The 10,262-nt window shown below is 51.6% G+C and overlaps 1 protein-coding gene across 1 annotated transcript in view; it reads left to right on the top strand.

Moving 5' to 3' along the window:
• Positions 1–349: 349 nt before the first annotated feature.
• Positions 350–10,262, top strand: part of ZNF710 (zinc finger protein 710) — a 70,394-nt gene continuing 60,481 nt past the window's right edge. Inside the window, exon 1 of the mRNA XM_076004750.1 lies at positions 350–946. The gene's annotated coding sequence lies outside the window, so the exon portion shown is untranslated. The remainder of the gene's footprint in view (positions 947–10,262) is intronic.

Raw genomic sequence — 10,262 nt, 5'->3', positions numbered from 1 at the left:
GCTCAGCGCTGTGCGGGGACGCTCCCGGCCCATCTGCCCACTTTAAAAATACATAAGTACCGAGCACACCAGCCCTCCACCTCTGGCTGGGGAGGGCGGCCGCGGCGCTCGCCCGCACTCGGAAGGCGCAGGCACCCGCAGCCGCGCCCGCGCCCCCGCCCCGGCCGCCCCGCTCTCGGGAGGCCGCGGGGCTCCCATGGGGGCAGGCCCCGGGCCCCTTTGTGCCGGGCAGGGCCGGGCCCCCCATTTCCATGCGAGGTTCGGACGCTCCCCTCTCCCCCGCTTCAGTTAATCTTTGTTCCCCTTTTCTGCTGAGAGGAGAAAAAAAAAAGAGAGAGAAAGAAAAGAAGGAAAAAAGGCGTGACTTGATTTTCAAACGAAACTCCCACAGCAAACAAAACCCTTTTAGAGAAATAAGAAAGGAGGAAGAAGGAAGAAAAGAGGGAAGAAAAAAAAAGGGGGCAAGAAAACCCTTCAGGTTTTCAATTCGAGTGGGAGAGTTGAACCGAAAGAAAGAGAAAGAAGGGAAGAAAAATCCTCTCTGCGGTAGAAAGAGAAAAGAAAACTTGGGCTGACAGGAGGGGGTGTCGGGGGGTGGAAGGAAGTGAGAAAACAAAAGAGAGATAAAAGGGCTGCTTCTCTGTCTCTCTCTTCCTCTGCTAGCTGGGTTAGGAGGAGCTGTTTTGCATCCCTTCACGTCAGCCCTGCCTCATTCCCTTCTTCCAGGGAGGGAGAGCGCGAGCGAGAGAGCGAGGGAGGCGGGGAGAGAGACAGAGAGAGAAAGAGGAGCCGGAGGGAGGGCGGCGGGAGCAGCGGCGGGCGCGCGTGGAGGCGGGCGGCGGGCGCGCAGCAGCAGCCGCCGGGCGGTGGGCAGCCAGGAGCCCCCGGCCCCGGCCCGGCCCGGCCCGCCGAGGGCCCCAGCGCAGGAGCCGCGCCCGGACCCAGGGTGAGTGTCCCGCGCGGCCCGCGGCCCCCGGCCCCGCAGCCCGGGCGGCGCGCCGGCGGGGGCGCGGGGGTGGGTCGCTGCGGCCGCGGCCGACCCGCCCCCCGCCTCTCCCCGGGGACGGCCGCGCGCAGGCCCGCGCCGCGCTGCAAACATGTCGTCTTTTCCTTTCACTTCCACATTCCCTCATGCCGGAGAGCTGGAGGGAGAGAGGGAGAGCCGGGGAAAGAGGGAGAGATGGCGTCTGGGGTGGGGGGAGCGGAGGGAGAGGGGGAAGGGAAGGAGGGAGGGAGCGAGCGAAAGAGGGCGAGAGCGAGGAGAGCGCGCGAATGAGAGAGGGAGAGAGAGGGAGAGAGAGAGAAGCAAAAATGAAAGGAAAGCGCCGCGGCGGAGCGGGAGGCCCGGGAGGCGCCGCCGCTCTCGGGCCCGCACGTGGGTGTCCCGGCGCTCGGGGCGCTCCCCCCGCACCCGGCCCGGGACTCAAAGTTTCACCCCCTCGCTGCCCCGCCCCTACGGCTGCCCACAAACTTTACTCTCGGCGCGGGTGGGGTGGCCGCGCGTCCCCGCCGGCCGGGGTAGGGGAGGACTGAGCGCGCCGCCGCGGGTGTTGGGGGCGCCCCGGGGGCAGCCGGCTGCCGCTCGCGGGCGCCGTGGGACCCTGCCCGGCCGGCGCTGGGGCGGCCCGGGCCGGGACCCATGGTGGGAGCTCGCCGGCTGTGGGGGTGACGGGCGGGGTCCCCGCGGCCGGTCTCTAGCCTCTGGTGGCTCTGCCCCCCTTCCTCGTCGCCCTCTCTCCGTCTTCTCGCGGTCATTTTCCTAATTGGACGGAGCTGTGGGGCGTGATCGCCAGCGTCAGATCGGGCCCCCAGGCTCCCAGGTGGGCGCGGGGGCTCAGGGACCGGCGGGGCAGCCCCGGGCTCCCCACCCCAGGCGCGCGGATCCCGCAGATCCGGCCCCTGGGCCCCCGCCCCGCTAACCACGGACTTGCTAACTAGTGCGTATCGGGTTTTTTTTCCAACTTGCCTTTTAAGATGACTTTTATGGGCGTTGCAACTGCTTCCCTACAGTCTGAGCTGTAGTTTGGGAAGATTTAAGAGACCAGGGAGGTGCTTGTCTGTGTTTTAACTAACCCAAAACGGTCATTAATGTGTCTCTAAGCTCTTCGAGGTGGTTCGGACTAGGCGTTGCAGTACCCTGGGGGCGTTTTCACAGGGGCATTGCGAGGTGCTTATCCTTTCCCGTCTGAGGGACTGTCCTCGCGGCCCACCCTTGAGCCGTGGGCTGAGTACCCTACCTGCGAAGAGCACCCTGAGCCCCTTTTATTCTGTGCAAAATGGAAACTGCCAGCCGGTGTCGACCCGCAGGGTCCCCGTGGGTGCCTGGGAAATTCACAAAACTCCTCTACAGGTGTGCAGAGAAGGACTTTGTGCCCTGTGGGGTCACCCAGCCGGCTTTGAAGCTGCCCTCTCAGTCCTGTGTTTGTACACGTGTAAGTAAAAACAGTCAAAGTTCATATCTGCCAAGTAGAGGACTGGGGGCCTGCATCCCTCTTGCGTCCAGAACCATAGGGGCCGTGTGGGGGAAGGGAAGACAACCGTCCTTAACTGTCATTAGGTATTAGAAAATGTATTCCTAATGTTTGTAATCAAAGCTGATAGGCCTGTCTGGTCTTGAGTTTTGAGACTTAGTATGGTCCTCTATTTCATACTTGATGTTATTTTCTATAGCTTTCGAGGTGCTTTTGTCAGATGCCCTTCAAGCCACTGCCAGGCACCTGCCAGTCTGGAGCAGAACCTGCAATTGCCCATCTATTGGTGCTCCAGTTACCTTCTGGAGCTGGCTTCCCTGCTTTGAGGACAGTGGGGGTAGAGCTGCTTTCTTTTGGATAGGGGAAGTTGGACATTTGGGTCACGTTTTCTTCCTCCAGCCTGGCTGGGTGTCTGGGTGGAGGGGGCTACAGTGAGTTGACGTGAGGATAGAGGTTCACTCCTAGAGCCTTTTGCTCATCTGTTCAGAGCTGATTCCTGGGCGAGTCCTCATCCCACGTGTGTGGCCGGTGGGCCATTTGCTCTGTGCTTGAGTCATTTCCATTCCAACCAGGCGTTTCCTATGAGGGCGACTTATTTTAGGCTCTCCGTCCAGAGACAAGGAGACAGACAAGGTCTGGAATGGTTTTTGAGTTGGAGGAAAGGAGACTAATGGGACCACCAGAGATTTTGCACTTCTATTTTAGGTTTGCCTTGTGGCCCAGAGATATTTCTAGCGGAGTTGTGCTTGGAAAGAAGCATGATTTCTTTCTAGAAGGGAATAAACAAATAAATAAAAGGAGGAGCCCAATGCATCTTGGAGACAGGTGCAGGCTCACTGGCCCCACCAGCGCCGATGCTCTGCGCAGGCTTCTCACCTGCTTGCTCCCCCCACCCCAGATCCCTCATGCCTGGCCAGAGCCTGGCCCTGGCGGGGACTCCTTTTGTTGAATTAAGGATCTGTGATTTGCTGGGTCCCCTGTTAATAGTGGCTGATCCCAGCCCTTTGACTTCAGAGCTGGAAGAGGACCTTAGAGATTGTCTGAAAGCAACTGAGGGAGGAAGGAGGCTCCATGCCCAGGATTACACAGTAAGTGGCAGAGCCAGCACTCAAACCTGAGGTTTCAGAGTCTGTTTCCAGTGCTCTTAGCATACTGCTGGGGATTCTGAGTCAAGCTCAGTTAAAAAAAAATGTGGCTATGGGAAAGGGCATTTATTGAAACCTTAAAATCTTTACCCCCATAATATGCCGAAATAAAAAAAAATGATTGTTAAAAAAAAAGAAAATGTGGCTATGAGAATGTGAAACTGTGGGCTCATGCTGCAGAGGAGACAGGTGGATGGAGTGCCTTACGTTCCAGGTATGTTACATACACTGTTCTGGAGGATTCGACTGGCCAGTGTGACAACTAGGGGACCTGGGTGATTCTGGCTGTTTTAACACTGCCTTCTTCAAAGTCCAGCAGTACAGAGGATCAGAAGTTTGGTCATCAGGATGTTCCTACATCACACCATTTTTTGATCTGGAGTGCTTTCTTCATACTGTGACTCGTGTGTGATTTATTTAGGATTGGTCAGAGGAGAAGAACAGGGATGTAAGGAAAGGCCTGAGACCTAAACTGATCTCTATTTGTGGATTAAATCTCCTACTAGGATGTCATTTTGTGAGGGTAGACGTCTGCTTTGTGCATTGCTGAGCCCCTGTGCCTAAAACAGGGCCTAGTACATTGTGGGCTCTCAATAAACCCCTACTGAATGAGTATACTGGACATTAGGAAAAGATTTCCCTCCCAGAAGGAACCGATGAATGACACACAGAGGCAGGGACTGGGAGGTGATTGATGGGAGCTGCAGAGTTGTGCTGTGAGTCATTGCATCAAACAAGCTCTAGACAGGTGAGGCAGGAGGGGGCTGGGAAACAGTCATCCTCAGTGGGGTGGAGCCACTGGGTGGAGACTTGTGCAAAACAATAGAGAGGTTTTGAATTGGACTCAGATATAGGGTGGATAATAATAATCATGTGTCTGGGCCAGGATTATGCTAAGTGCTTTATGTATATGTCTCCCTTGGTCCTTGCAGGTGCTGGCTCCGGCACTGTCATTCGCATTTGGCAGAGGAGTTAAGTTGTCCAAGGGCACAGATCTGGTACCTAAACCCAGACACACTAACTTCAAACTTTGCCCCCTAGGATGATGATGTGGTCGGACCTCTCTGCCCGGGCCAAGGAGCTGGGCATTCAGTGCTTTGGGCTTCCTTGAAAGGATGGCAGCAGGAAAACGGAAAAAGAAAATTGTCAGTCAGCCTGCAGCAGAGGGTCCGGTGGGCAGTGTGCCCACTGCTATGTGGCCGGGGCCCTCACTCAGTGCCTGAAGACGGTCCACCCAGTGAGGACTGTAAGGGAATGTTCAATTTTCAGGGACCTAAATGTCCTCCAGCAGAGTGGCTAGTACCAGATCGGGGCTATTTTGCACTTGACAAAGATTTAGGGGATCTTTTTATTGGAAAAGTTTGCTTTTCAACTTAAAAGTTTGGTTGGCTTATATTTGAACCTAGTGGGAATTTTAAAGCTAAGAAATGTCACTGTTGGCCTTGAGGCCTCCAGAAAGTGTTTCCCACAGGTGTAAACATTACCTTCCTACTCCAGGAAGCGGGTACAGCCTATTCCAGACCCCGGCAGCTGCTGTTGATTGGCAGCATGCGATTCACTAGACACTGTGCTGGTAAAGTCCTCATGGAGCTTGCAGTCACCCTGGGAGGCACACATTAAACTAATAATTATACAAATAATCTTTAATTACAGTTGTTATAAAGGCTTCAAAGGAAAAAGTACAGAGGCACGGGAGCCAGTGATGGAGGAGGGGGAAGGGAGGCTTTCCTGAAGAAAGGGCGTTTAAACAGCCACCTGCAGGGTGGGTGAAGGGGCTTTACCCAGGGTGGTACAGTCCGCTAGCCTTGACTTAGACCTGGCGACTCTGTGTGGTCTGTGGACCAGCAGCATCAGCATCCGGGCCCCTCAGCAGACCTGCTGAATCTGCATTCTAACAAGATTCACGGGATGGCAATGTCTCGGAAGCACGCAAAGTACTGAGCTGGGAGGTTCTCACTTTGCAGCGAACTGGGTGGATGACCTTGGGCAAGTCACTTCTCTGGCAAGTCACGAGGGGATTAGGTAATCTCACTGGTTTCTTCTGGCTTCTCCGATCTTTGGCTTTCTCTGGTTTGTACTGTCTCCAGGCTTGTTGAGGGTGAGGACCTGGGTGAGGCACTAGTTTGTGATTGGGTCTGCCTTCAGGGAGCACTGAAGATGGGCTAGACTGTCAGAGCTTTTGAGACAGATCAGAATAATTCTGAAAAAGTATGTCGGATCTTTGTTGCACACAGAGAGGTTGTCTTAAGGTGCACCCGAGAGGATTTGGCCTAAAGCAAGAGAAAAACTGGCAAGGGTCAAAAGGGCTTTGGGGAAGAAAGGTGTAACGTTTCTGCCAAAAGCAGACTCTAAAGCAAGGGGAGAGACGCGCTGACTAGTTCTGTGTGTGGAAACATAATACTTTATGAATTGCCTTGGTGTTTCATCCCTAGGAACCTCGCGTCACGATAGAGAGGGCTGAAATCAGGGGTCCTTGGCCCTTGCAGTGTGTGGGTGGGCTTCAGGGGTCCGTGTGCTGAAGCTGTGCAGAGGGTTCCATATACGCACTTCTCTGGAAAGAAGACCATAGCTTTCCCCAGTCTGGCTCCAAGGACTAGTCAGCTGTCTTTCTCGACTAACCTCACTCAGCTCTTTTATTATACGGCACTTACTTTGTGCCCAGTGCAATTCTAAGCACTTTTTTTTTTAAGACAGGGTCTTACTCTGTCTCCAGGGCTAGAGTGCAGTGGCATCATCATAGCTCACTGCAACCTCCAACTCCTGGGCTCCACTGATCCTCCTGCCTCAGCCTCTAGAGTAGCTGGGACTACAGGCACGTACGAGTACATCTGGCTAATTTTTCCATTTCTTGTAAAGATGGGGTTTTACTCTTGCTCAGACCTCAAGCAGTCTTCTCGCCTCGGCCTCCCAAAGTGCTAGGATTACAGGCGTGAGCCACCACGCCCGGCCAGCACTTTATATATATATATATATATATATATATATATATATATATATATATTAGCTCATTTAGGTTAAACACCCTTCCCAAGGTCACAGGCTTAGTAAACATCAGAGCCAGGATCGGAGTCCAGGCCAGGCAGTCGGGCCCCAGAGTCCCTGGCAGGCAGGGTTAGGGCTGAGCTCTTTTTGGTAGCACAGAGACTGAGATTACAGAGGCTCCCTCCCCCCCCTCCACTCTGCAAGTGAGTGTCTCCCTGTTGTTCATGTAGAAAACGGAAAGGATTTTCCCAAGGAGGCAACATGTGAATAGTGCCAGGCTGCCAGGCTAGCCCATGAAAGCCCGTATTGCTATTGGGCCCAACTCATGCTTGTTTGCAAAGAAAAGAATTAGAAAATAAGACTGCTGCAGCACTAAAGGCTAAATTAAAAAATTCTAGAATCAGAAAGAAGGCACTTGAGGAATTGTACCCTTAAATAAGGGGGGTGAAATGGTAACAGGAAATTGGGGAGGTTTCTGAAAGAAAGGGATTAAAGGATGTTTGACCCAAAGTAGAGCCAGATATATGTTGAATCAGCAGCTTCAAAAGGTAAAGTGACTGGGTTTTATTACCTACTAATTAATGTGTGTGACTCACAGGCCTGACCCTTCCCCATCCCTAGTGCTTTACCCCAAGTACAGAGGCCTTTTGTCTTTTCTTTCATTCATTTCTGTGTTATCTGAATTTTTATCTAGTATGTATTATCTTTATAATATAGATAGATAGATAGATGTTTGTAAATGGAGTAAAAGGACAATTAAAAGTGGCCCAGAGATATGGCCCAGGGGTTTGGGTTCTGTCTTTGACAACCACCATTGTAAAGGAGTTTCTGATATTAAATATATATGCTCTATTGTGTGTGTGTTTCTGGGAGCACTGAGAGACCGCAGGGGATGTGAGGATGTTCATTGCAGCCAGAAGCTGGGAATAAGGGATCACATTGTGGCCCAACTGTCTTCCCTTTCTTCCTTCCTTCCCTACCCCCAGTGTGTGAATATACAGAATTGAAATGAGGCTGGAGTGATCACTGCAGAAAGCAGGAATGTCGGCCCTCCACATTTAAATGGGAAGCGATAACTTTTGTGATGACTATTGGTTATGTGTGATTTGCCTTCTGGGTGGCGCCTGAGTGCCATCCCCAGCCCACCCCATTCCCAGCTGGACAGCAAGGGAGTGGGCTTCCAGATAGGGAAGGCTGTCCTGCACGTGTTTGGCAGAACGCAGTGGCCCACACCTCAGTGGTGGTTTTATGCCTCACGTCATAGTGTTCTCACAAGGGCCACATCCAAGCCAGTCCCTCGGGAAGCAACAGGTCCCCTTTGGAGGCCTGCGGTGCTCGTTGGTTAGTCCCGCGCTGTTAATGATTGATGCTGGGCCCCCCAGGCTCATGAGCCCTGACCTCACATCACAGCTCCGTTCTCTAGGCGCAGATCCCCGGGCCATTTGTAGACTTGCCATTACCCAGAAGCAGGTCACCTCTCAAATTCTGGACTCTTCCTATCTTCCCCCTGCACAGCCCATCTTGAACCAACCCTGTCTCTCCCTGCCTCAGGCTGGGAAACCTGTGCCCACCCCCCGGGACACTCACCACCGCCAGCCCTACTCCTTGTTCCTCTGTGTCCTTCCCTGGACTGGGCACCCCACAGCCTCCTATGGCCCAGTTCCCCACCTACAGCCCCAGACACAGCTGTCTTCCCCTCCCCCCCACGTCACTTCTCTTCACCCTAGGATTTCACAGAGAAGAGTCCATTCTTTCTGCCCCACTTCCCTCCTCCCCTTCTCCTCTCCACCTCAACAACAGTGGGGAGCATTTCACCTGCCACTCCGACTAGCTCTCCCAGAGGTCCCTGGCAACCTCCTGATCACACCTGGGGGCCCATTTTGTGACCTTTACTCACCCAGCTTCTCCATAGCAGGTACTGTCATGAACAGTCTTCCCCCCACCCTGGGTCTGGCTCATCACTCTGGGTCCTTCTCCTACTTCTCTGATCCTGCTTTTTTTGCCATTCCCTCTTCTTCTTGCTAGGCTTTGGCATGTTGGCCACGCTTCTCTGCTACTTGCTTCTCTGCCATGACTATGGTTTCTGCCTGCCTGTCAAGGACTCAGCTTGTATCTTTGTCCTCATGTCTTCTATGGACAGCCTAGAGCTGGATTTCCTTTTGTTTTTAATCTTATCTGATATCTGTGTTGTTTCACTGGAGAGTTCAGGCCATTTACATTTGTTATGGTTTTGGATATATATAGATTTCTTTCTACCATCTTGTTTTGTGCTTTCTGTTTGTTCTTTTTCTGATTCTTCTATGTTCATTCTTTTTATTTATTTATTTCCAGACAGAGTCTCATTCTGTTGCCCCAGCTAGAGTGCCATGGCATCAGGCTAGCTCAAGCAACCTCAAACTCCTGGGCTCAAGGGATCCTTCTGCCTCAGCCTCCCCAGTAGCTGGGACTACAGGCATGTGCCACCATGCCCGGCTAATATTTTGTATATATATTTTTAGTTGGTCAATTAATTTGTTTCTATTTTTAGTAGAGACGGGGTCTCGCTCTTGCTCAGGCTGGTTTTGAACTCCTAACCTTGAGCAATCCACCAGCCCTGCCTCCCAGAGTGCTAGGATTACAGGCGTGAGCCACCGCGCCCGGCCTTGTTGATTCTTTTTAAACTGTTTGAAAGTTTTTTTCTTTCCTTCATGCCGTTTATTTTCTCTTCACTACTTTGAAACTTACACACTTCATTCTTTTGATGCATGCAAACTGCATAATATTTAAAGTTAGTTAGTGATATCTGTATCATTTTTCAAACAATGCAGACCTTGGAATGTTTGCTATAAAATCACTGCTGTCCCTGCTCACATTCAGTTGTCATACAGTGGTTTAGCTGCATCTCGATTCTCTCTTTAATGCCACAAATTGGGTGCTATTTTTAATGTTGTATATGGTTAATTTTTGCTTCATTTTTCCACATATTTACCATTTACTCACATTTTCCCTTCCTTCTTAGGCCTTCTTTCTGAGATAAGAATGCAGTGAAGGTCTTTTAGTCATAAGCTTTCAGTTTCTGTTTGGCTGAAATTTTATTTCATCTTTAGTCTTAAAAGATAGTTTTACTGGGTATAGGCCGGGCACGGTGGCTCACACCTGTAATCCTAGCACTCTGGGAGGCCGAGGCAGGCGGATGGCTTGAGGTCAGGAGTTCGAAACCAGCCTGAGCGAGACCCTATCTCTACCAAAAATAAAAAGAGATTAATTGACCAACTAAAAATATACATACAAAAAATTAGCTGGGCATGGTGGCGCATGCCTGTAGTCCCAGCTACTCAGGAGGCTGAGGCAGAAGGATTGCTTAAGCCCAGGAGATTGAGGTTGCTGTGAGCTAGGCTGATGCCACAGCACTCACTCTAGCCTGAGCAACAAAGTGAGACTCTGTGTCAAAAAAAAAAAAAAAAAAGATAGTTTTACTGGGTATAAAATATTAGCTTAAAAGTTATTTTCCTTAGTACTCACAGGCAGTATTCCATTGTCTTTGGCTTTCATTATTGATGTTAAGCAACTGGTAGCCCAATTATTGTTCTCTTAGGCAGTCTTCTCTCTGGTTGTTTGTGTGTGTGTGTGTGTGTACATGTGTGCATGTGTTTATGTTTTGTGCTTTGCAATTCACTATAATGTA

This window comes from Microcebus murinus, chromosome 7 (assembly GCF_040939455.1).
Source record: "Microcebus murinus isolate Inina chromosome 7, M.murinus_Inina_mat1.0, whole genome shotgun sequence".
Classification (NCBI taxonomy): domain Eukaryota; kingdom Metazoa; phylum Chordata; class Mammalia; order Primates; family Cheirogaleidae; genus Microcebus; species Microcebus murinus.
Note: the sequence above shows the minus strand (reverse complement) of the source record. Positions and strands in the feature narration are given on the sequence as shown.